This window comes from Antechinus flavipes, chromosome 3, assembly GCF_016432865.1.
Source record: "Antechinus flavipes isolate AdamAnt ecotype Samford, QLD, Australia chromosome 3, AdamAnt_v2, whole genome shotgun sequence".
Taxonomy (NCBI): Eukaryota; Metazoa; Chordata; class Mammalia; order Dasyuromorphia; family Dasyuridae; genus Antechinus; species Antechinus flavipes.
This window is the reverse complement of record NC_067400.1, coordinates 284,521,767-284,549,286: the sequence shown is the minus strand read 5'-3', so window position 1 is coordinate 284,549,286 and position 27,520 is coordinate 284,521,767. Positions and strand designations below refer to the sequence as shown.

Here is a 27,520-nt window from a genome sequence, read left to right as displayed (position 1 = left end):
CCCTTTGTTGCGCCTATGACATTAATCTCCAACTATGAGACCTTTCTCTGCTTCCATCTGTGAGTCACTAAATTTTGCTGACCTGGTCAGCTATATATTCATGTTACTCATCCTTTACCAGATCTTCAACACAAGTCATTTTTGCTCATTTCTGATTGGCCCCTTCATTTTTGTTTTTCATTCTATTCCTCCTATCTCTTCCAAAATCTTACTCCCCTGAGTATTCCTTCTCTCTCATTTTAAATCTCTTCCTCTTTACTGATTCTTTTTCCTCTGCTTATCAGTATGTTTGTCTCCCTTATTATTAAAAAAAAATAATAAAAAACCTTCCCTTAAATCAGAAAACCCTTAAACTATTATATTATATCTCTGTTCTTTGCTGCTAAACTTATAGAAAAATAAGAACCTATAATCACCATTTCTGCTTTCTCAAAACTCACTTATTCCTATGCCATTTCTAGTCTGGCTTCTTCAAGCTACTAACATGTCTGTATCCAAGGTCATCAGTGATATCTTCATTACTAAATTCAATGGCCTTTTCTCAGTCTTCATCCTTATTGATCATTTTTTAACATTTGACACTTTGGTTATTCCACTTTTTAACATTCTTTCTATAGCTCACATGATGCTGCTCTGTCTTTTTTTTTTTTTTTAGTTTTTTATATACAAAACATATGCATGGGTAATTTTTCAACATTGACCCTTGCAAAAACTTCTGTTTCAACTTTTCCCCTCCTTCCCTCCACCCCCTCCCCTAGATGGGAGGTAGTCCCATACATGTTAAATATGTTAAGTATATGTTAAATATAATATATATACATATTTATACAGTTATCTTGTTGCACAAGAAAGATCGGATTTAGAAAGAAGGTAAAAGTAACCTAATAAGAAAAAACAAAAATAATGCTGCTCCATCTTGATTCTGTCACAGCTGAGTGTCATCCTCAATCTCTTGCTAGTTCTTCTTTCTTTTATTCCTTTAGTTACTCCCCACTTTCTATTGGGTAAAAAATAATATACAATCTGGATCTGGCCTACTTTTTGTTCTTCTTTTATTCTACACCTCTTTATACACTTCATGTTTCAGAAAAACTGTACTAGTTGCACTTTCCCAAACATCGTTCACATCCTACCTTTATGCATTTATACAAGACATCGCCTATGCCTGAAACATATTCCTCTTCTTTTTCCAGGACCAATAAGCTTACTATCACCTCAGTGAAGCCTTCCTTGACTTCTACAACTGCAAGTAATCTTTCCTTCTTCACATCTCCTTAAAGAATCTTGTTTAGATACACAGTTATCAATTATCTCTTTCTACATGCTATCACATTTATTTGTGAATTATATTGTAAATGAATCCCTGCTTTTAGACTATAAATTCCTTGAGGACAGCAACCAAGTAAATTTTTACTTAATACAATGCCTTATGCATAATAGAGACTTTTTTTAAAAAAGCTAAATTGAATTAAATGCATAGATTTCCTTTAAGTGCCTTTATTGATGTCCTTTTGCTTACTAAGTCCAATCTCCTATAAATGAATGAGTGAGTGAGTGAATGAATGCATGAGTGAAAAAAACATTTGCTAAGCATTTACACTGCCAAGCACTGAATCTGGCAATAATAGCTTTTCACCATCTGCTGCTAGCTTACTTTTCTGGCTGCATTTATACCCCTTTCTAACCTAGGTTACTCTCTGACCACAGCTAATATATACACAGCATTTTATTGCCTTTAGAATTTGACTCATGCTATTTCTTATAGCAGTGACAGTGACCAAGGGATTATATTGATTGTGGGGGGAAAGGTGAAGATTAGATGAGGAAGATAAACTTTGACAAGGACCCTTATTTGAATCCAAAGACATGAGGTTTGAGACCATATTCTGTGATTTAAAGGAATAATAAGAATTTTTCTCCCCTCTCTAACCCTCGTGTCATAAAATTGTGTTCACCTTCTAATAAATTATGTCTATCCAGGTCTATTGTGCACTAACCCTATGAAAGGAGAGTGCTATGCAGTGAAGGAGAAAGGGGCTTTGAAAAAGACTAATAGTAAGAAGACTCAAGGATTGTGAACAAAGGATAGATGATCACATTCAGTGGATGACATCAGCAGAAACTTCATGGAGATGGTGTGGCACTGGAATTGGCCCTTGAAGGAAGAATAGCATTTCTTTTTTTATTAATTTTTTTATTTTCAAAATATATGCATGAATAATTTTTCAACATTGATCCTTGCAAAAACTTCTGTTTCAACTTTTCCCCTCCTTCCCTCCACCCCCTCCCCTAGATGGGAGGTAGTCCCATACATGTTAAATATGTTAAGTATATGTTAAATATAATATATATACATATTTATGCAGTTATCTTGTTGCACAAGAAAGATCGGATTTAGAAAGAAGGTAAAAGTAACCTAATAAGAAAAAACAAAAATAATGCTGCTCCATCTTGATTCTGTCACAGCTGAGTGTCATCCTCAATCTCTTGCTAGTTCTTCTTTCTTTTATTCCTTTAGTTACTCCCCACTTTCTATTGGGTAAAAAATAATATACAATCTGGATCTGGCCTACTTTTTGTTCTTCTTTTATTCTACACCTCTTTATACACTTCATGTTTCAGAAAAACTGTACTAGTTGCACTTTCCCAAACATCGTTCACATCCTACCTTTATGCATTTATACAAGACATCGCCTATGCCTGAAACATATTCCTCTTCTTTTTCCAGGACCAATAAGCTTACTATCACCTCAGTGAAGCCTTCCTTTACTTCTACAACTGCAAGTAATCTTTCCTTCTTCACATCTCCTTAAAGAATCTTGTTTAGATCCACAGTTATCAATTATCTCTTTCTACATGCTATCACATTTATTTGTGAATTATATTGTAAATGAATCCCTGCTTTTAGACTATAAATTCCTTGAGGACAGCAACCAAGTAAATTTTTACTTAATACAATGCCTTATGCATAATAGAGACTTTTTTTTAAAAAGCTAAATTGAATTAAATGCATAGATTTCCTTTAAGTGCCTTTATTGATGTCCTTTTGCTTACTAAGTCCAATCTCCTATAAATGAATGAGTGAGTGAGTGAATGAATGCATGAGTGAAAAAAACATTTGCTAAGCATTTACACTGCCAAGCACTGAATCTGGCAATAATAGCTTTTCACCATCTGCTGCTAGCTTACTTTTCTGGCTGCATTTATACCCCTTTCTAACCTAGGTTACTCTCTGACCACAGCTAATATATACACAGCATTTTATTGCCTTTAGAATTTGACTCATGCTGTTCCTTATAGCAGTGACAGTGACCAAGGGATTATATTGATTGTGGGGGGAAAGGTGAAGATTAGATGAGGAAGATAAACTTTGACAAGGACCCTTATTTGAATCCAAAGACATGAGGTTTGAGACCATATTCTGTGATTTAAAGGAATAATAAGAATTTTTCTCCCCTCTCTAGCCCTCGTGTCATAAAATTGTGTTCACCTTCTAATAAATTATGTCTATCCAGGTCTATTGTGCACTAACCCTATGAAAGGAGAGTGCTATGCAGTGAAGGAGAAAGGGGCTTTGAAAAAGACTAATAGTAAGAAGACTCAAGGATTGTGAACAAAGGATATAGATGATCACATTCAGTGGATGACATCAGCAGAAGCTTCATGGAGATGGTGTGGCACTGGAATTGGCCCTTGAAGGAAGAATAGCATTTCTTTTTTTATTAATTTTTTTTATTTTCAAAATATATGCATGAATAATTTTTCAACATTGACTCTTACATAGCCTTGTGTTTCAGATTTTCTCCTCCTTCCCCCCATCTCTTCCCCTAGATGGCAAGTAATCCAATGTATGTTATAGATGATAATAAAATATATGTTAAATCCAATATATGTAAACATATTTGTACAATTATCTTGCTGCACAAGAAAGATCAAATCAAAAAGGAAAGAAAATAAATAAGAAAACAAAATGAAAATGAACAACAACACAAAGAGTGAGAAGGTTATATTGTTATCCATACTCAGTTTCCACAGACCTCTCTCTGGGTAATGATGGCTCTCTTCATCACAAGATCATTGAAATTGGCCTCAATCATCTCGTTGTTGGAAAAAAGCTACCTCTAGCAGAACTGATCATTGTATAATATTGCTGTTGACATGTACAATGATCTGGTTCTGCTCATTTCACTTAGCATCAGTTCAGGCCTCTCTGAAATCATACTCCTGACCATTTCTTATAGAATAATAATATTTCATAACAAGAATAGCATTTCAAAAGATGAAAATGGGGAGGGAATATGTTCCAGCTATAAGAGATATCCTAAAAAAAACATACAGAGGTATGATAACACAGGTAAGATAGCACAGAATATTTGAGGATAGCACAGAACTCATTAGTGGGATTTTCATTCCCCAGGCTTGGAATACTTCACCTTCATATTATAGAATCTCTCACATTCTTCAAAATACAACTCAAGCATCACCTTCTGTAAGAAGTCGTTCCTCATTTCCTGAATTACTATTGCCCTACTTCCCTATATTTTTTGGTATGTGGTATGTGTGTGTGTGCGCGTAAGTGTGTACATGTGCAAACACAAGCATGAATTTATAAGTGTATGAGTATATATACCCACACATGTGTATATACCCTATACATATGTATGCATATATGTGTGCATGCAACCAAAATATATATAATATGTAAAAACTTTTAATGTATATATAAAAGTATATATACATACAACACATATATATTCATTTGGTAAATACTTATATATGTACATGTTATCTCCCCCATAAAATGTAAGTCCATTAAGTTTAGGTTGGTCTACATGATGTCCATGATGCCTTCCAACTCAGAGATTGTCTGATTCTCTTTGTAAAAGATAAATGAAAATTAGGTTCCAAATGAGGATGTGGGGGTTGGGACTTATTATAAAATATATACAGTCTTATAATAACTTTAAAGTTTAATGTAAATATGTGATAAGGGGAAATGCCTTCACTTTGTGGTAAGATTGTTTGGGCAGAGGGGTAAAAATGAAGCTAGAAAGATTTTATAATAGATATAATGGAATATATTCAGTCAATCACCTAGCATTTATTTTTTTTTAGAGGTAGGTGTATATGACATTCTCTCTCTCTCTCTTTTTTTTTTAAATAACTTTTTATTGACAGAACCCATGCCAGGGTAATTTTTACAGCATTATCCCTTGCACTCACTTCTGTTCCGATTTTTCCCTTCCCTCCCTCCATCCCCTCCCCCAGATGGCAAGCAGTCCTTTACATGTTGAATAGGTTACAGTATATCTTAGATACAATATATGTGTGTGGAACCGAACATTTTTCTTGTTGCACAGGGAGAATTGGATTCAGAAGGTATAAATAACCCAGGAAGAAAAACAAAAATGCAAGCAGTTTATATTAATTTCCCAGTGTTCTTTCTTTGGGTGTAGCTGCTTCTGTCCATCCTTGATCAATTGAAACTGAGTTAGATCTCTTTGTCAAAGAAATCCACTTCCATCAGAATACATCCTCATATAGTATCGTTGTTGAGGTATATAATGATCTCCTGGTTCTGCTCATTTCACTTAGCATCAGTTCATGTAAGTCTCTCCAAGGCTCTCTGTATTCATCCTGCTGGTCATTCCTTACAGAACAATAATATTCCATAACAGTCATATACCACAATTTACTCAACCATTCTCCAATTGATGGGCATCCATTCATTTTCCAGTTTCTAGCCACTACAAACAGGGCTGCCACAAACATTTTGGCACATACAGGTCCCTTTCCCTTCTTTAGTATCACTTTGGGGTATAAGCCCAATAGAAACACTGCTGGATCAAAGGGTATGCACAGTTTGATAACTTTTTGAGCATAGTTCCAAATTGCTCTCCAGAATGGCTGGATGTGTTCACAATTCCACCAACAATGTAACAGTGTCCCTGTTTTCCCACATCCCCTCCAACATTCCACATTATCTTTCCCTGTCATTCTAGCCAATCTGACAGGTGTGTAGTGGTATCTCAGAGTTGGATTAATTTGCATTTCTCTGATTAATAATGATTTGGAGCATATTTTCATATGTCTATAAATAGTTTCAATTTCTTCATCTGAGAATTGTCTGTTCATATCCTTTGACCATTTATCAATTGGAGAATGGTTTGATTTCTTATAGATTAGAATCAATTCTCTATATATTTTGGAAATGAGGCCTTTATCAGAACCTTTGATTGTAAAAATGTTTTCCCAGTTTATTGTTTCCCTTCTAATCTTGTCTGCATTTGTTTTGTTTGTACAAAAACTTTTCGCCTAGCATTTATCAAGCACCTACTTTGTGCCGCGCACTGTGCAAAGTGCAGGAATTACAAAGAGAGGCAAAAGACATCCCTTCCCTAAAGGAGCTGACAGTCTAATGGGAGAAAGAAACTGTGCTATAACTTTATAGAAAGGATAAATCATAGATAATCAACAGAGGAAAGGAACTCAGCTAATTGTTGGTTAGTTTTGCTAATTTTTTTTCTTTCTCTTTTAAAAAAAATATTATTAGGAAAGAAAAAAATGAATAAGCATTTATATATCCACTATATTCCAGTAATTGTGCTCAGTGCTTTACAAATATAATTTCATTTGCTGCCTAGAGGATGTGAGCAAGATCTGTTTGATCACAGAGATTATAATGAACTCCGGTGGCAATCCTTAATTGAAGGCTCAAGTGAAGGCTCATATAATAGGTGACAAGAATTTAGGAGAAATAGTATGATTTTCCTTAAGACAAGGACAACTTTGCACAATTTATTTTAAAATCCTAACAGCTACATAAAAAAGAAGAAACACTAGGATGTAAAACATGTTGGAATCTGTTGGAGAAAGTCTATTAGCAAACAGTCTTCTTGTCTGCCTTATCATAGGTAATCACAATTAGGATGTTGTTTAGGGCCCAGAGGAATATTACAAAAGATATTATTTTGAGTTTTACCTATATCCTTGAATAAGAAGATTTTTCCTTATAACATGAGAGTTTTATTTATAAATTCTAGAAGACAAGCATAAATTTAAAAGAGCTTTTATTAGTCATGCTGGCAGCACAAAGTTTCTATTTATCTGAGGGACTTCCCTTTCCAGGGTCCTCTCTCAAACAAGTAGTTTCATGTGAAAATTGTCTGTTCATATCCTTTGACCATTTATCAATTGGGGAATGAAGTCTATCACAGTTGATCATCACATAATTTTTTTGCTGTGTACAATGTTCCCTTTTTTCTAATTACTTCACTTAGCATCAGTTCATGTAACTTTCCAGACTTTTGTGAAATCAGCTTGTTTGTCGTTTCTTTATATATATATTTTATTTTATTTTATTTTATAATAACTTTATATTGACAGAATCCATGCCAGGGTAATTTTTTTACAACATTATCCCTTGCACTCACTTCTGTTCCGATTTTTCCCCTCCCTCCCTTCACCCCCTCCCCTAGATGGCAAGCAGTCCTATATATGTTAGATATGTTGCAATATATCACAGATACAATATATGTGTGCAGAACCGAACAGTTCTCTTGTTGCACAGGGAGAATTGGATTCAGAAGGTAAAAATAACCCGGGAAGAAAAACAAAAATGCAAATAGTTCACATTCGTTTCCCAGTGTTCTTTCTTTGGGTGTAGCTGCTTCTGTCCATCATTTATCAATTGAAACTGAGTTAGGTCTCTTTGTCAAAGAAATCCACTTCCATCAGAATACATCTTCATACAATATCGTTGTTGAAGTGTATAATGATCTCCTGGTTCTGCTCATTTCACTTAGCATCAGTTCATGTAGGTCTCGCCAGTCCTCTCTGTATTTATCCTGCTGGTCATTTCTTACAGAGCAATAATATTCCATAACATTCATATACCACAATTTACTCAGTCATTCTCCAATTGATGGGCATCCATTCAATTTCCAGTTTCTAGCCACTACAAACAGGGCTGTCACAAACATTTTGGCACATACAGGTCCCTTTCTCTTCTTTAGTATCTCTTTGGGGTATAAGCTCAATAGAAACACTGCTGGATCAAAGGGTATGCACAGTTTGATAACTTTTTGGGCATAATTCCAGATTGCTCTCCAGAATGGTTGGATTCGTTCACAACTCCACCAACAATGCATCAGTGTCCCCGTTTTCCCGCATCCCCTCCAACATTCATCATTATTTTTTCCTGTCATCTTAGCCAATCTGACAGGTGTGTAGTGGTATCTCAGAGTTGTCTTAATTTGCATTTCTCTGATCAATAATGATTTGGAACACTCTTTCATATGAGTGGTAATGGTTTCAATTTCATCATCTGAAAATTGTCTGTTCATATCCTTTGACCATTTATCAATTGGAGAATGGCTTGATTTCTTATAAATTTGAGTCAGTTCTCTATATATTTTGGAAATGAGGCCTTTATCAGAACCTTTAACTGTGAAAATGTTTTCCCAGTTTGTTGCTTCCCTTCTAATCTTGTTTGCATTAGTTTTGTTTGTACAAAGGCTTTTTAATTTGATATAATCAAAATTTTCTATTTTGTGATCAGTAATGGTCTCTAGTTCATCTTTGGTCACAAATTTCTTTCTCCTCCACAAGTCTGAGAGATAAACTATCCTATGTTCCTCTAATTTATTTATAATCTCGTTCTTTATGCCTAGGTCATGGACCCATTTTGATCTTATCTTGGTATATGGTGTTAAGTATGGGTCCATGCCTAATTTCTGCCATACTAATTTCCAGTTATCCCAGCAGTTTTTATCAGATAATGAATTCTTATCCCAAAAGTTAGGATCTTTGGGTTTGTCAAACACTAGATTGCTATAGTTGACTATTCTGTCTTGTGAACCTAACCTTTTCCATGGATCAACTAATCTATTTCTTAGCCAATACCAAATGGTTTTGGTGACTGCTGCTTTATAATATAATTTTAGATCAGGTACAGCTAGGCCACCTTCATTTGATTTTTTTTCATTAATTCCCTTGAGATTCTCGACTTTTTATTGTTCCATATGAATTTTGTTATTTTTTCTAGATCATTAAAATATTTTCTTGGAAGTCTGATTGGTATAGCACTAAATAAATAGATTAGTTTAGGGAGTATTGTCATCTTTATTATATTCGCTCGGCCTACCCAAGAGCACTTAATATTTTTCCAATTATTTAAGTCTGATTTTATTTGTGTGGAAACTTTTTTGTAATTTTGCTCATATAATTCCTGACTTTCCTTTGGTAGATAAATTCCCAAATATTTTATGCTATGAACAGTTATTTTGAAGGGAATTTCTCTTTATATCTCTTGCTGTTGGATTTTGTTGGTGATATATAAAAATGCTGAAGATTTATGGGGATTTATTTTGTATTTTGCTACTTTGCTAAAATTATGAATTATTTCTAATAACTTTTTAGTAGAATCTCTGGGGTTCTCTAGGTATACTATCATATCATCTGCAAAGAGTGATAGTCAAACAAGTAGTTTCTTTGAAGTCATATATCATAATAACACTAGGGAATTCAGATGAATAATGTCAGTGTCTATGAAAGCAGTTTTAACAAACTTTATTACTACTTAGAAAGGAACATAGAGGAGGACAACTGTTATCAGGGACAGATTCAGTATGTGACCTCCATTGTTGCAGTGAGCAATACACAGTACAGTGAAATAGTTTAGAATTCCTCAGGGCTCAAAGTTGGATACCATTTGACTGAGAGACAATATGATATAAATGAGACACTGCCCTGTTGTCTCTAGTACTAGTAAGGCATTTTCTAAATTATCTAATGAAGAGTAAGAAATGAGGAGTAAGGAATTAAGGAACTTAACCTCAGTTGTGTCAATCCAACAAGAGAATAAAAAGAATGGTTGGGACTATATAAGTCAAACAGCTTTTCACTGGCTACAATATTATTGTTGTTCAATTATATCCAGCTCTCCATGATCCCCCTGGGATTTTCTTGGGAGAGACACTGGAGTGGTTTGCCATTTCCTTCCTCACCTCACTTTACAAATGAAGAAACTGAAACAAGCAGGGTTAAATGACAGCTAGTAAGTATCTGAGGCCAGATTTGAATTCACAAAGATGAGTTCTTGATTCCAGGTCTGGCACTCTCTCTGCAGAACCACCTATAGCTGCCCTAGTTCACAATGATTGTATTTACCATAGAATCTCAGAGTTGGAGAAGAACTCAGAATTGCCATATAGTCCCAGCTAAACCTGTACAAAATCACATATGCAACATAACTCAACAACTGATCATCCAACCTTGACTTAAAAATCTCTAATGAGTGGAAATTTCCTATATATATATAGATATACTGGTTCAAAAATTGGTTTAAAGAAGGAAAAATCACACACACACACACACACACACAGAGTTAGATATAGAAATCTACCTTATCTAACAGGGAAACAGGAGGGAAAGGGGATAATAGAAAGTAGGGATCATAATAAAAGAGATGTAATGGTCAGAAGAATAAAAAATTTTTGAGAAGAAATAAGACAAAAAAGAGAGAGAGAGAGAGAAACAAACAGAAGAAAAGAGGATGAAGGGGAAAACACAGTTAATAATCATAACTGTGAATGTGAATAGGATAAGCTCACCTATAAAATTAAAGTGGATAGCAGTATGATTTAGAAACCAGGTTTATAAGAAACACTTGAATAGAAAGACATACACAAAGGTGGAAAAAAAGAGATAGAGCAGAATTTATTATGCTTCAGCTAAAGAAAAAAAGGTAGGGCTGATAATCATGACCTCACACAAAGGAAAAGCAAAAATAAAAGAAATAACCAGAAAAACTACATTTTGATAAAAGGTGTTATAGACAATGAAGTAATGTTGAAAAAAATTTGCAGCAAGTTTCTCTTTTCCCAAATATAGATGGAACTGAGTTAAAGTTGTAAAAAAAAGTTTAAAATAAGAGCCATTCTCCAATTGATAATCTACAAGGGATATAAATAGTTTTCAGAAGAAGAAATCAAAGTTATCTATAGTAATATGAAAAAATGCTCTAAATAACTATTGATTAGAGAAAGGCAAATTAAAATAATTCTGAGGTACCACTTGACACCCATGAGAAATGACAAGAACTAAGAATGATGAGAGAAAATACACTGAGGAGCTAATATTGAACTTGTGAACTAATCTAAAAATTCTGGAGAACAATTTGAAACTATTTTCAAAAGGCTAAAAAATTATGCATACCCTTTATCCCTATACACCAAAAAAAATCAAAGAAAAAGGATCTATATGTACAAAAATGTTTATAATAACTCTTTTTGTGGTATCAAAAAATTGAAAAGTGAGGGGATGCCCATCAGTAGGGGAATGGTTGAACAAGTTGCAACTCATAGTTATAATGGATTACTTTATACTATAAGAAATGAAGAAAGGTGATTTCAGAAAAACATGAGGAGACCTATATGAAGTGATTCTAAGAAAAGTAGAATTATGAGATCATTGCATACAATAAACAACAATATTGTAATGATGATCAACTGTGAAAGATAGCTATTCTGATCGATGCAATGATCTAAGATAATTCCAAAGGACTCATGATGAAAAATGCTATCTACCTCCAGAGAAAGAACTGATGACTTCTGAGGGCAAATTGAAGTATAGTTTTCCCACTTTATTTTTCTTGCTTTTTTTTTTATAATATTGCTAATATGGAAATATTTTTTCATATGTATAATTAACATTATATTGCTTGCCTTCTCAGTGAGGAATAGAGGGAAGGGGGAGGAAAGGAAAAAAACTTGGAACTCAAAATGAAAAAAAAAAAGAATAGATAAATATATATGTGTATGTATTATCTTATATAGAGGATTTCTATGCATTCCTAATGAAAAGACCAGAGCTGTATTGAAATTCAAACACGAGTGAAGAAAAACATAAATTGTTAAAAAGAATGAACAATGATTATTGACTAAATAAAAATAAACTGCTTTCAGTCTAATATTCAGAGATGATACATGAAATAAACATTGTCAGGGACCATCGAGGTTTGGAAGTCATTCTATTATGCCTTAATGATTTTAAGAGAAGAATGGGAAAAGGGGGAAACAGGAATATATGGTGAGGAAAAAAAAAGAAAGAAAATTAGGGGAAATTATCTTACATAGGGAGCAGGAGTAGACACAGAAACAAGGATGAAAGTTTAGGGGGAACACCTGACAATTTAATTTCATTCTCATCACCGATTAGAGGAAGGAAGAAAGAAGGGAGAGAAAGAGACACGGACAAAGAGACAGAAACAGAAAGAGAGAGAACTGAGTACAGAAATATATTTCATTCAATAAGGAAAAAGGAAAAAGAAGAATGGTGAGAGGGAATTAGAGGAGGGAAGATTAAGGAAGAGATTAGTTCTATGCAAAAGAAATTCTAATGATATGCAAAAATGTTTATAGTTGTTTTGTTGGTTTTTTTGTGGTAGCAAAGAATGGGAATCTGAGGGGGAACTCATAAATTGGGGAATAGATAAACAAGTTATGGTATATTATTCACTATTATATGAAATGATGAAGAGTAAAGTTTCAGATATGAATTGATGAAGAGCAAGGTTACAGAGAAACCTGGGAAAACTTACATGAATTGGTGCAAAATAAAGGATTAGAAATAGGAAAACAATTTGTACAGTGACAGAATTTTGGTAAAGGCAAACTTTGAAAGAATTAGAAACTTGATCAGTGGTCTCATGACCAACAAGAATTCTAGAGGATTAATGATGATACATGCTATCTACCTCCAGAGAAAGAACTGATGACTTCTGAGGGCAAATTGAGGTATAGTTTTCCCACTTTATTTTTCTTGCTTTTTTTTTTTTTTACAATATTGCTAATATGGAAATATTTTTTCATATGTATAATTAACATTATATTGCTTGCCTTCTCAGTGAGGAATAGAGGGAAGGGGGAGGAAAGGAAAAAAACTTGGAACTCAAAATGAAAAAAAAAAGAATAGATAAATATATATGTGTATGTATTATCTTATATAGAGGATTTCTATGCATTCCTAATGAAAAGACCAGAGCTGTATTGAAATTCAAACACGAGTGAAGAAAAACATAAATTGTTAAAAAGAATGAACAATGATTATTGACTAAATAAAAATAAACTGCTTTCAGTCTAATATTCAGAGATGATACATGATATAAACATTGTCAGGGACCATCGAGGTTTGGAAGTCATTCTATTATGCCTTAATGATTTTAAGAGAAGAATGGGAAAAGGGGGAAACAGGAATATATGGTGAGAAAAAAAAAGAAAGAAAATTAGGGGAAATTATCTTACATAGGGAGCAGGAGTAGACACAGAAACAAGGATGAAAGTTTAGGGGGAACACCTGACAATTTAATTTCATTCTCATCACCGATTAGAGGAAGGAAGAAAGAAGGGAGAGAAAGAGACACGGACAAAGAGACAGAAACAGAAAGAGAGAGAACTGAGTACAGAAATATATTTCATTCAATAAGGAAAAAGGAAAAAGAAGAATGGTGAGAGGGAATTAGAGGAGGGAAGATTAAGGAAGAGATTAGTTCTATGCAAAAGAAATTCTAATGATATGCAAAAATGTTTATAGTTGTTTTGTTGGTTTTTTTGTGGTAGCAAAGAATGGGAATCTGAGGGGGAACTCATAAATCGGGGAATAGATAAACAAGTTATGGTATATTATTCACTATTATATGAAATGATGAAGAGTAAAGTTTCAGATATGAATTGATGAAGAGCAAGGTTACAGAGAAACCTGGGAAAACTTACATGAATTGGTGCAAAATAAAGGATTAGAAATAGGAAAACAATTTGTACAGTGACAGAATTTTGGTAAAGGCAAACTTTGAAAGAATTAGAAACTTGATCAGTGGTCTCATGACCAACAAGAATTCTAGAGGATTAATGATGATACATGTTCCCCACCTCCTGATACAGAGATAAAGATCTCACAGTGCAGAATGAGACAAAAAAAAAAAAAATAGATGATATGGCCAAGGTAGAAATTTGTTTTGATTAACTGTACATGTTTATAATGAGATTTGTTCTTTCTTTATTTCTCAGGGGGAAGAGGGATTGGAAATGGGAGAAAAAGGCAGATTTATGCTTATTGAAAAATAAAGCCTATATTGCACATTGAATTTTTTTTTTAGAAAAGATACTGTTATACTTTGGAGGAGAATAACTTAAACATGAGCTATATTAAGCTTTCCTTTAGATTTCCTCAGCACCACTCTGAGATTAGAACAATGGGCCAGAGAAATAGAGAGAATTGTGATCAATGTCCCTTTGAGTTTAGGTCTCCTTAGGATGAATTCATTTTTTAAAACCCGGATATAAGGGATGAAATTTGAGCTGAACTTAAAAAGAAACTAGGAATTTCATGACATAGTAGTGTGGAGAAATCACTTTTTAGATACAAGCTGGTACTGGGAAGAGAGGTGGGGAAGGTATAAAACTAGCACTAAGGCACAGACCTAGGAGCTGGGATGCTATATATATATGAAATAAACTTCAAAAAGGTCAATTTGTCTCTAACACAGAGTAATTAAAGGGGATTAGTGCCTAATAATCCTAGAAAGATAGACTGGAGCCATGTTATCAAGAGTCTCCTTAACAGTGAAAGACAATAGTCAGATTTTTAGAGGGTTTTTAGAATTTCGTTTTGTTTTTTGTCTTTCTTTGTATTCTCCAATACCTGATACATAGTAGGTCCTTAATAAATGCATGTTGACTTGACTTGTTGACAATCCATGTCACACAATTGTATATTCAATGTATAGAAAGAAGAGAAAGGTCTCCAGGACTGATAATCTAAAGAATAGTAATGGTACATCTTAGTGGCAAATATTTACATGGGCCTTACTATATGTTAGGCATATGCTAAGTACTTTATAATTGTTCTCTCATTTAATACTCAATAACTCTAGGAGGTAAGTACTATTAATTTCTCTATTTTATAGTTGAGAAAACTAAGACAGAGAGAGACTCAATGACCTCCCCAGGATCACATAGCTAGTAAGTAGCTTAGCTACATTTAAATTTAGTTCTTCCTAACTCTAGGCCCAGCACTCCATCAGTTGAGTCACCTAGTTCCAAAAAGATGGATAAGAGTAGCACACAATGGGAAAAGGAAGAAGATGTTAAACTATATAAACGATAGAAGTTCTCACACTGAGGAAATCATAGCTCTTTTGCATCATCAAAGTACATAAGGCATCTTTTAGTCATCTTTTGTAATTCATCCCCAGGAACTTCTCTACATCCAACTGCCTATATTATCATCTGTCAAGAAAGCTGTTTCTTTAATGATCTTGGACGCTGGAACCAGGAGGATCAGGGTTCAAGTTTTGATTCTGACACATACTTATTCAATTATTTCAGGCATGTTTGATTCTTTATGTGCCCATTTGGGGTTTTCTTGGCAGAGATATTGGAGTAGTTTGCCATTTCCTGCTCCAAATTGTTTTACAGATGAGGTGAGTAATTTGCCCAGAGTTCCTCAGCTATTTAATATCTGAGGCAACATTTGAACTCAGGTCTTCCTGCCTCCAGGCTCAGTAGTTTATCTACTATGTCATCTAGCTTCCCTCTAACAAATAGTGAATATCACTTAATCTCTCAGTAGTTCAGATATTTAAGACTATGTAAATTACACATGGTTTACTGTTCTGCATCAATGGGGGAAGTTTCCAAGCTTGGAATTACCTACACTATAATTAATCTCATTTCCACTTTCTCTAATCTCTTTTCACTCTTTTGCTTTTAGGATCACCTGTGCCCATTTTCATAAGTCAAAAATACCACCCACTCTCAACTAAGTTCTTTTAGAACCACACAAGAAACATTAACAGCAGGATAAGGCATTCTCAATTGTTCCACAAACATAATTGTCATACAGTGCTGAGTTCTGATTATTATTAATTTCACTAAAAGACAGGAAATAAGCAAATAATTCTGAGTTACCTCATTGCAAAATGTGCTTCTTTACTTTTTAACTCTGCATTTTTTTTACAAGAATGACAATTATAACAATCTGTCCAATGAAGAAATGTGTTCTATGTTCATGAGACCTGTCTCATTTGTTGTTGCTAAGAGACCTCCCTGTAAACCCCAAAGCTCTAACTTCTTTTAATAGCCACAGAGGTATTATCTGAGTTCCAAGAATTTATATTAAGCTTTTACAAACTGTATTCTGAACATAACCCATACAAACATTGAAATATAATCCTTGAGCAGCTGTATTATTGCCCAAGTTATAATTTCAGATACCATCTGTTCTTTGAATAAAGCAGTAAAATCTTCACCAATGGAGGAAAAAGTGAATAAACAAATAATCCCTGTAGTATGTTGGAAAAAAATATAGAAAGAAAACTGGGTTCAAATCTTATCTCAGGGTCTTGTGATGGAGAGAGCCATCTGCACCCAGAGAGAGGGCTATGGAAACTGAGTATGAATCACAACATAATATTGTCACTCTTTTTGTTGTTGTTTACTTGCATTTTGTTTTCTTTCTCATTTTTCTTCCTTTTGGATCTGATTTTTTTTGGCCAACATGATATTTGTAGAAATATGTATAGAGGAATTGCACATGTTTAATATATTGGATCACTTGCCAAGTGGGGAAGGGGGGGAGGGAGGAAAAAATTAGAATACAGGGTTTTGTAGGATGTCAAAAATTATGCATGTATATATTTTGAAAATAAAAAGCTATAATTTAAAAAAGAAAAAAATGTGATCACAGAGAATTGGACAAAACTGAAATGACTAAACAATAATAATCAAACAATGGTTGAGATTAAGAAGAAAAAAAAAAAAGTAGGTTCCCCTTAAAGACTAATACATGATTCTTGTTTACACAAAGTGTTCTTATACTTTTTCATTCATCTTATCCTATAAAGATGATAATGTAAGACCAACTCTCCCCATTGATATTTTCTTTCTTGGGTCCTGATTTACCCCCAAGTTATACAACAAGAGACAGAACTCATGCTCAGGTCAAGATGATAGAATCCTATAAAATAAATACATTTATTGTGTATGACAGTGATCAAAAATAAAATAAAAGAGATGTTTTGAAGCCAAAAAGAAGGAAAAAAATCTAGCCAGATGTAGAAAAAACAGGAGGAAGGGATGCAGTTTCTATAATTTCTAGAAAGATTCTGGTTAATTCCCAATATAGTTTGTGTTCAGACTTTAAATAAAGAGGAGGATTCATCAATTCGCAGTCTATAACAAATTGTTTTCTTAACTAGTTTTGTGACAGGTTTGTGTTAATGCATTAAATCTGTAAGATTCTCTATACCCATCTGTATGGGCATATATAATAACAACAATCTTGTCCTGGCTGAACATTAACTTCTCCCTATAGTAGTTCCTTCTTCAAGAAACTCTTTTGAGAACATTGTCTAGCTATACATAGATGATGAAATGTTCTTATTCGTGATACAAGTGCACTTCTGATCTCTAGATAGAGAGCAGATGTTCTCAGCCTTGTAAATTGTTCGTTTCTGGTTTTCATAGCTGAAGTGTTTCAGAACACAGAAAATAATACATTCATTCTTTGTTATGCCACATTCGAGTGGCACAAAAGAGAATCACAGCTGAAAAGAAGACTTTGATTAGTTAAGAAATGCAAACAATAACCAGAATGATTATTAACTGCTTTCTAAATCAGGAAATGTGGGATTAGCACTGGCATGACATTCCCATATGGTCTCAAGCCATATTGAATCATCTTTTTTTTTTTCTCCCCAAGAAGGAGAGCCAGAGATTTCTATATTTGAAGGTTGATTTTTAAAGAAATGAATAAGAACTTCTTATTGGAAAACCTTATTTGGTTTACCAAATTCTTATTCATTCATTTCTTTAAAAATCAACCCAGAACTTTTTTAAGCAAGATATTCTAAACTAAAACAGCTAGTTTTAGTTCTGAGGGAAAAGTATATTGTGAATGGAAACTCTTAACAATTGTGATGAAGTCTATTCTCTGAAAGAAATATTGTTTTGTGCTAAGATTTGTCTCATTCATTGCTACTACTGACCTCATTGTAATTCACAAAGCCCTATCTTCTTTTAATAGCCAGAAGTGACATCCTATATATTGTATGTACTACATTGTCACAGCATAATAGCATCTCAGAATTAAAACTATTTCAACCCATACCTGAACAATAATTACCTCAAAAACAAAGTTTGTTAATCTAGGGTGGGTGAACTTAAAATATATATATGTCTATTGATTCCTATTTTTTTCATTATTCTTTTATAAGTATTATACATACTACTGCATGATTCTGAGAAGGGATTCGCAGATTTCACCACACTGCCAAAGGAGTCCATGAAACAAAAAAGAAAGAGAGAGAGAGAGAGAGAGAGAGAGAGAGAGAGAGAGAGAGAGAGAGAAACACAGAGAGAAAACTCTTTCTCTAAAAAAAAAATTCCACAAGTGGCTGGTCAAACTTTGCTAAAAAAAACCCTAAAATATCTACTTCTAACACCTATTAGCTGAGACACTCTGAGCAAACTACAACTTCTCTGAAGCATCTTCATCAATAAAAGGGGGGTAATAGTATTTCTATAATGAACAAGTTATAATCAATACAAAGCACTTCATAAACTTTGTAGAGCTATGTAAATATCAACAATGTAATAACATTGATGATCATGGCGAAAACTATACAATGGCAATTATGGCAATGATATAAAGGTAATTATAATCCATTGCTTCTCCAGACATCAAAGTCTACTTTCAGACAATTCTAATTGCTGGCACGTATTTTCTCAATATTTTGTCTAAATTTGCATCTTTATAATTTTTGCCCATTGTTCCAAATTCTGCCATCTTGGGTCAAGCAAAACAAGTGTCATTTCATCTTCATGTGACAGACTTTCAAATACTTTAAAAAATAGTTACCATGTTCCCATAGTGTCATCTTTTCTCCAGATTGTTGTTGCTGTTTAGTCATTTCAATTGTATTTAATTCTTCTTGATCTAATTTGGTTGGTTTTTTTGTTTGTTTTTTTTTTTTTGCAAAGATAGTGATTTGTTTGTCATTTCCTTCTCCAGATCATTTTACAGATAAGAAAACTAAGGCACAGAGCATTAAATGATTTGCTCAAATTATATAGTTAATAAGTATATGAGGCCAGATATGAACTAAGATGAGTCTTTCTGACTCTAGGCCAGGCAGTCTATCCTGCCTATGCCATCTAGCTGCCCCTTCAGATTAACCATCTCTAATTTCTTCAAACTATTCTTATGATACAAATTCAAGGCCCTCTCCCATCCTACATCCAAATTGTGCATACCCTTTGATCCAGCATTGTCTCTATTGGGCCTGTATCCCGAAGAGATAATCAAAGAGGAAAAAGGACCACATGTGCAAAATGTTTTCAGCAACCTTTTTTGTAGTGGCAAGGAACTGCAAAATGAATGGATATCTATCAGTTGGAGAATGGCTGAATGAGTTATGGTATATGAATGTTATGGAATATTATTGTTCTACAAGAAACGATCAGCAGGATGATTTCAGAAAGGTCTGTAGATACTTACATGAACTGATGCTAAGTGAAGTGAATAGAAGCAAGAAAACATTTTATATGCAACAACAAGATTATATGGTAATCAACTCTGATGGACGTGGCTCTTTTCAACAGTGAGATGATTCAGAACAATTCCAATAGACTTGTGATGGAGTCATCTGCATCTAGATAGATAACTATGGGGATGAATGTGGATCACAATATAGCATTTTCACCTTTTTGTTGTTGTTTTCTTGCTTTTTATTTCTTTCTCATTTTACCCACCTTTTTTGATCTGATTTCTCTTGTGCAGCATGATGGATAGAAATATGTGTAAAAGAATTGCATGTGTTTTACATATATTGGATTGCTTGCTGTCTGGGGGAGGTAGTAAGAGGAAAAAAAATAGAGCACAGGGTTTTGAATGGGTGAATGTTGAAAGCTGTCTTTGTATATATTTTGAAAATGGAAAGCTATTATTTAAAAAGTCAATTAAATACAGAATAAAAAACCTGCAGAATTGTTTGACATTTAACTGGATAAACCTTAAATGTGGCCATTTAAATCCTATAGGCACTTGTGAATACAATTTTAGTCAAGAGTCAGTTTTATATTGCTTTCACATACTTTATTTTGCTGAATTAATCTAAGGAAATTTGAAGATATAAAATCAAGGCAAGTATCTTGTCCAGTTTACAAGTAAAACAAGAGCAAAAGAAATGAGAAATTCAAGAGTTTTTCCCAAAGGCACTAAAGGTTAACAATTAAGTTTGGATTCCAGTGGCTTTCATGTGGTCCCTCACTGATCAGATTTCTTAATATATAGTAATTTATTCCTTTGTTCTTTGATTAACAGGGATAAAGTCCAAGGGTCAGTGAAATTTAACTCAATGCTTTATATGAATTGATTAATGCCACTTAAATAGATCCTGCTTTCCTTGAAGGTAAGAACAGGAGGAGCTTCCTTATCAGCTCTCTGTTTTATTATTTAAAAAGATGACTTTCTAATTTTTTTCTTGATTGAGCACCTCATCATAAACTTACTATCTGCATCTCAAGAGAGCTATACTAACATGGGATTAAAGTGTCTTCCAATGTCTGTAGATGGCACTTGGAGAAATGCCTATGAAGTTACAACTTGATGTCTGTCAGCAATCTTTCTTGGTGTGTCTGACTTAAAACAGGAGCAGCTAGAAATATGTGACACACAGCATCAACCTTCATCACTGAAGATAAGGGCATTCAGAGGGGAGGGAATTGGAAGTTAGTAAACATTTTAAGTTCACAAAAGGATTTATTAGGTCAGAAAAGCATAGAAAGAAATGTACTTAAATAGCAGAAAAGAAAAGAAAAACTATGTAAAGTCTAACTAGAAGATAAAGGTACTGTGGCTCTATCTTGCTCTTACATAGTGCTAGAAAAGGTTATTTGAGTGATTTTTGCCCAAGGATAACAAAAGGCAATTTATACTCCTATTATAGTATAACAAGGTTCTAATCCCAGACCCTTCCTCTTTTTCTTCCTCAAAAGATTTTCTTTAACAGTTGCATTATTAGATCCATTGGAATTAAAGATAGATGTAACTGAAAAATATTTCTAAAAATCCAAAATGCTAATATATACTAGATTATAGATACCCCTTCTGATCTCTTCATGTCCTTATTCATCCATTATCTCTAACTGCTTTCAAGCTGTCCTTCACTACTAACTTTTCCCCCTCTTCCTAGAGACATGTCCAGATCTCCCCAATCCCACAAAAGGATTTCTTGACAATTTGTTTCACGTCTTCAAAATAAGGCAAATTTTAAGGCCAGGTTGCTAGAGGCATAGGAAAGAAGGTAAATAGGAACCAAGACTTTATATAAACCCAATGTTTTCAATACAACTAAGAAAGTTTTAGACTCTCATAAAATTGGCAGTAACTACTATAAAAGAGCAGTATTCCAAAAGTATAGCATTCCAAAAAAGTAAAAGATAAAGCGTTAGAACCAAGAGTAACTTACACTCTAAAACTGGGTAAAATTCTACTGGAGGGAAAATGCATGTTTAATAGAATAGAGGGCCTTTAGGTATTCCTGATTCAAAAACATAAACAAAAAATCAGAATTAAGCAGAAACTTGGAAATACAAACATTGGATCAAGAGAAATCTAGAAAAAATATATAAAAGCAATTGACATGGGTATAAATAATGATGATTCTTTTCAGAATCATCTGTTTCTAAATATTATAGTAAAAGCTAAGGAAAATACAGACAAAAGACTAAGTAAGGATTTGCTCTTGTTTTGTTTTTATTTTCTCTACCAAGGAGAATAACCTTTGGATGACAAAAGACAGAACAAATAAAACAAATAGAAAAGTATCCCAGAAGGTAATGAGTTAGTATTGGAGCACTTAGTTTCAGTTCATGTCTTACATTTACCAAATCCAAATGAACATTCCAGGATATCTAAAAAACTGGCAGACATGATTGCTGAGCCATTATCAATGAGCTGTTAAGAATAATGAAGAACAGCAGAGAAACTGCAAGATCAGAGAATGTCAAAGGTCTAGACTCGCAGGGGCCCTCAAACTTTTTAAATAGGGGGCCAATTCACTGTCCCTCAGACTGTTGGAGGGCCGGACTATAGTAAAAACAAAAACTTTGTTTTGTGGGCCTTTAAACAAAGAAACTTCATAATCCTGGGTGAGGGGGATAAACATCCTCAGCTGCCACATCTGGCCCGCGGGTCATAGTTTGAGGACCCCTGGAAGTGAGGGTGGGAGAGAGAGAGAAAGGAAAGAGGGGAGAAAAAGAATTAAGTATGCAATTATAAGCCAACAAACTTAACTTTGATTCCTGTCCAAATGTTAAGATTTGTTACTAAAGGGAATAATAAAAGGAAGTAATGATCACAAAGGGTCATCACAGTTTTAGTAGGAACATGTCATGCCAGATTAATCTTATTTTCATTTATAAAATCCAAATAAGTAGATCAAGAGAATGATGTAGTTATAGTTGACCTAGATTTTAGCAAGCATTTGGTAAGAGTTGCTCATGCTATTCTTCTGTTTAAAAAAAAGATATATATTTTCTAAAAAATTGTACAATTCTATCACGAAATGGTTGAACGATTGGACCTAAAAGATAATCAGAGATGATTCAATGTCTTGGTCTTCATCTTGATTTTTCTCCTACTTCTTATCAGCTACTTGTTGGATATTTTAAATTGGATACCTTGTAGAAACTCAACATAATCAAATTCATTATCTTTTACCCCAAAATCCTTTCCTCTTCCAAATTTTTCTTTACTTCAGGAGGCATCATCCTCCTAGTCAATCAGACTCACAACCTAGGTGAAAGAAAGGAAGATTAAGGAAATTACCTCACTTAATCTAAATGTATGAATAGAAATCTGTGTAAAAAAAGGAAAAATAGGGGGAACATCCAACCTTTGAATTTCGTTGTCATCTGATCTGGTCAAAGAAGGGAAGAACACAAGCATACATAATTGGATTTAGAAATAAATTTCACTTAATGAAATAGAAGAGAAATGAGAAAAGGGAGAAAGGAAAATTATAGAGAGGGTGGATTAAGAGAGATATTAGTCCCAAGGAAAATAAATTTTAATTAAGAATGTATACAAATATTATATTCTATGAGGTAGTAAAGAATTAGAATATAATTTAGTGTCCATTAATTAGAGAATGGTTGGACAAATTATCTTATGTAAATTTGATAGAACATCATTCTGCAGTAAGAAATAAAGATGAGTTTCAGAGAAACCCAAAGAGACTTGTAAGAACTGATGCAGAGTACAGAATAAGGAGAGCAATTTATACAGTAACGAAATTGTATAGAAAAACAACTGTGAAAGACTTAGGAATTCTAATCAATTAATGACCAATCATACTTCCAGGGGTTTATGAAATGAGACATTTGTACAAATACATACATATTTATATGTGTGATATAAACAGACACTTTTTTTTTCTTTTAGACAGAAAATACAAACATTTGTTTTGTTTGACTATGTGTGTATGTTTAGTAACTAGGATTTGGGTTATTTTTCATTGTCAATTAGCATGGAGAAAGGGCAAATTTTTGCCCACTGAAAAACAACCTAATTTTTAAAATACTATCTAGTAGCTAATAACCTAAACAATCCATTTTTAAAGTCTTTTTGTATTGATTAGCAGGCATGTATGTCTGAAACCAAAATACACAGGAGGAGTGGAGTAGCACGTGTCCCTAATTAACTTCATAGAAGCATAGAGCTAGATAAGGAAGTACTTCAGACCATTGTCTAGTCCAACCTTCCCATTTCTTTAATTAAATGAAAATCACAATGTTATTCAACATTTTTTCCAGGCATAAGCTAGTTACCTAAATGAATATGATTTTTTAATTGCAGACATGATACAAAAGAATGCTAAAGAGGTAACCTGAGCATGAATGCCATCCCTATTGCAGCAAACTATCTGAGTTAAGTCACTCATTTATCCTGTCCTGGCCATCTTGAAGATGAGGATGTAAGAGTTGTAGAAGATGTCCCTCTAAAGTCCCTTCCATCTGTAAAGCTCTTATCTTTTGGAGTTTTTGTTTGTTTTTTTAGTGAGGCAAATGGGGTTCAATGACTTACCATAGTCACACATCTAAGAAGTATTAAGTGTCTGAGGCAGGATTTGAACCCAAGTTCTCTGACCTTAGGGTCAGTACTCTATTATGCCATCTAACTGCCCTTATCTATTGCCTTTTATATAACACTGACTATTCTGGTCTTCAAAATCTGAAAACCTGTTAGGTTAGATTTTTACCCCTTCCTAGTATACTCTGGTATTCTTAAAGGGATTTAGGAATGTATAAGTTCTCTGAAAATGACTGCAGCTCCACCAATGTTCTTCCTTCACTTGTATGGGGAACCCCAGTTCTATTAACCACCAACAATCAGTTTCACATGTGATGAGACCAATTTGTTCCAATGGCCTTGAAAGCAGATGAAACAGGTGAACTTAGAGCTTAGTCATCAGAGACATCAAGGTTATCCACTGCATCCTGGTCATTGCCTGGGTCATTGTTATCCTACCACTGGACACCAATAACTCAGAAAAAGAGAATAAGATTGATGATTTGGTACAATTTTGCCTCACTTAAATCCAACTCACAGGTTAGTTAAGACATCATCAATGATGTCATTAGTCCTCTTCAAAAATAAAGGATGAACAAGAAAAATCAGATTAAGTTTTACACAGAGATATTTACTTTAACAGGTTTAATAAAAATGCATACATACTTAACCAACATGTGGAAGAGATAATCCCTCTCCCTCCTTCTTGGGGGGAAGGGGATTAGGTTCATAGTTTAGAGTACAATTCAATTTTCAAGTCTAATCTAACTCTGCCTTCTCCATCCTACCTATAATTCTGGGTTCTGTGGAGATCACTGATGACACCCAGAAACTGAGGATAAATAACACAGAATAGAAACAAAACCAATCCCATTTCTTTGGGAGAAGAGGAAGGAAGTCCTTCCCCTTTCAAAGCTTCAGTTCATGGTGCTCAGGTGGCTGAACTATAATCTTCATTCTCAAAGCACAGCAGATAAGTGACCAAAGTGATCAGCTCAGTCTCACCAGTTCTAAAGATGCATGCAACCAATCAAAAGAGGTTCACCCTATGCATATAATAGGATATATCGGTTCTCCATGTTAAGCAATTTGGACATGTTGCAAAGACCCTTCTAGTAGCCTCCATGTTAGGTTTAATGGGCATGCTTAGACCAGTCCAGGTTAAATTTTGTATACTGTGATTTCATCATATACTGTATATTTACCATTTATCTGGAAGTAGAGACAAAATATGTATAAGTAATTAACAAATGAACTGTGAATACTATTTCATATGACAAATAATCTGTGAATAACAGGCATTTATAATGATGTACAACAATTTAATTAAATTTTAACTAAATTCTTTAACATCCTGACATAATAATTTTAATCATAACTGAATCAGTAGTATCTTCAAAATTTGTCACAAAACATTATTTTTATTAATTTCAAGATTTCATCTTTCTGAAAAGTTTCCTTATGTTAAGTATGTCATAGTTGTAATGATAACAGTAACAATAATATTAATAACTAACATTGCTATCACACTTTAAGGATTATAAAGAACTTGATATAAAGTCTTTTATTTGATTCTCCTAACAACTATGAGATGTTATAAAGTAAAATATACTTAATTTACCTCAGATTTATCTTCAATGTGAAAGAACATGCTAAGTGATTCTAAAAAAAAAAAAATTCTTAATAATAGTGTCAAATTGAAACATCCTGTGTCTTTGCTGAGAGTTTTGTTTGTTCTTTCCAGAAAGAAAATGTACTTGAACAGTTTTAAAGGACCTATAATGAAAAATGCTATCTACCTCCAGAGAAAGAACTGTTGGAATCTGAATGAAGATCAAAGCATACTTTTAAAAAATTATTTTCTCCTCCCCCTTTTTTGGTCTGTGTTCCTTTTTGCAAAATGACTAATATGGAAATATGTTTTGCATGACTACACATTTATAATCAAAGTGCTTGTCTTCTCAAGGAGTAAGAAGGGGAGAGAGAGAGGAATTTTGAAACTCAAAAATTATTTTTAAAATGAATTTTAAAAGTTGTTTTTGTATAAATTAAGAAAAATAAAATAAAAACATTTTTGAAATATAAATTAAAATTTTAGCACATTTGATACACTCATTTTTAATAGATTAGTTGATTCTGGAAGGTATGACTGTTGATAATTCAGAGTGATGGGGAATGTATATTTTAGGTTTCTAACTGTTTCATTGTGTGGGTGTGTTGTTTTGATTAAGAGGGTACAAAAGAGCTGACTGTTCTTTTTGTATAATGATTAATAGAGGAAATTTACTCAGTTCTGTTCTCTGGTTGTTCTTTGCCAGCTTTTCCCAGGACATCAACTCCTCTGAGCTCATTATGACTAATAACTAATGCCGTATGTACCATCTTCAGCCATAAGGCCAATTATGTTTCTTTGCACAGTTATTTGTGATGTTTCCAGCATAGTGCTGCTCATACTAAAATCTGAGTAACAAAAATAAAATTAATTTTATTATCTTAAATAACATTATTCCATTTTACAGATGAGAAACTAAATAACAAAATTTCTCACAGTGCTCTCTGGTGTTGGATGGAGTGAACAACTTCTAAGGTAAACATGGAATTGTCATGCTCAGATTCTAATTATTCAACATGAAAAGGCAAGTAGTCAGTAGCAGCCCCTGGTGGCAAAAAAAAAAATTTAAAAATAAAAAAAAAAAGAAACCTGAGGGAAAAAATAGAGTAATAAGGGAACTAGAGGTGGTACTTGAATCTACAACTACATGGGGGTGGAGGGTGGGGGAGTGCTATATACAAAATGTTGAAGAGGGCCCTCCAAATTTCACCAGACAAAAATAAGAGTTCTATAAATTGGAGCATGAGAAATTTAGAAATTTATTATTTCAGTAGATCACTTTGAAGAAAAGATGTGCCCCTGAAATGCTACGTATAAAAGAATTTTTGTATATTTTTATAGAAGCATATTTTCAATATAATTAAAAAGCCTCAAATACTACCTTCTGGGGATGAAGGGTACATTTCTTAGACATCTCACTTCTTGAGTCTTTCCTTTAAAATTATCTTCAATCTACTCCGTATATATATTTTATATGTACCTATTTCTTTATATATTATCTCCTATCATATGACTATATGCTCCTTGGGAGCTGAAGAGATTATTGGTTGATTGACTTAAATAAACTCTTAAATAACTCCTCTTTTCATATACATTCTGTATTCATTTTGTGATTACCTTTCTCAAAGTGGTATATTCTCTATCAATATTTTAACCAGAGTAAAGCAATGTTAAGTATAAGGGCAGAAGAAAAAAGGACATCCTGCTAGATTTAGATATTCCAAAAACAAAAAATTACATTAGTAACTTTGCCAAGAAATTTAGGAATCCAGATAA

General features: G+C 33.5%; 1 long non-coding RNA gene across 3 annotated transcripts in view; it reads left to right on the top strand.

Annotated features, from left to right (window-relative positions):
- The window catches only part of LOC127553974 (uncharacterized), a 40,496-nt gene extending 13,709 nt beyond the window's left edge, over positions 1–26,787 (top strand). The window contains exon 3 of one of the 3 annotated variants that reach the window (XR_007951863.1): positions 25,877–26,787. This is a non-coding gene — a long non-coding RNA (uncharacterized LOC127553974). Of the gene's footprint in view, positions 1–1,980; positions 2,206–3,515; positions 4,769–25,876 lie in introns of those variants that run through there. The other 2 variants (XR_007951862.1, XR_007951861.1) reach the window with 2 other exon arrangements.
- The last annotated feature ends 733 nt before the right edge of the window (positions 26,788–27,520 follow it).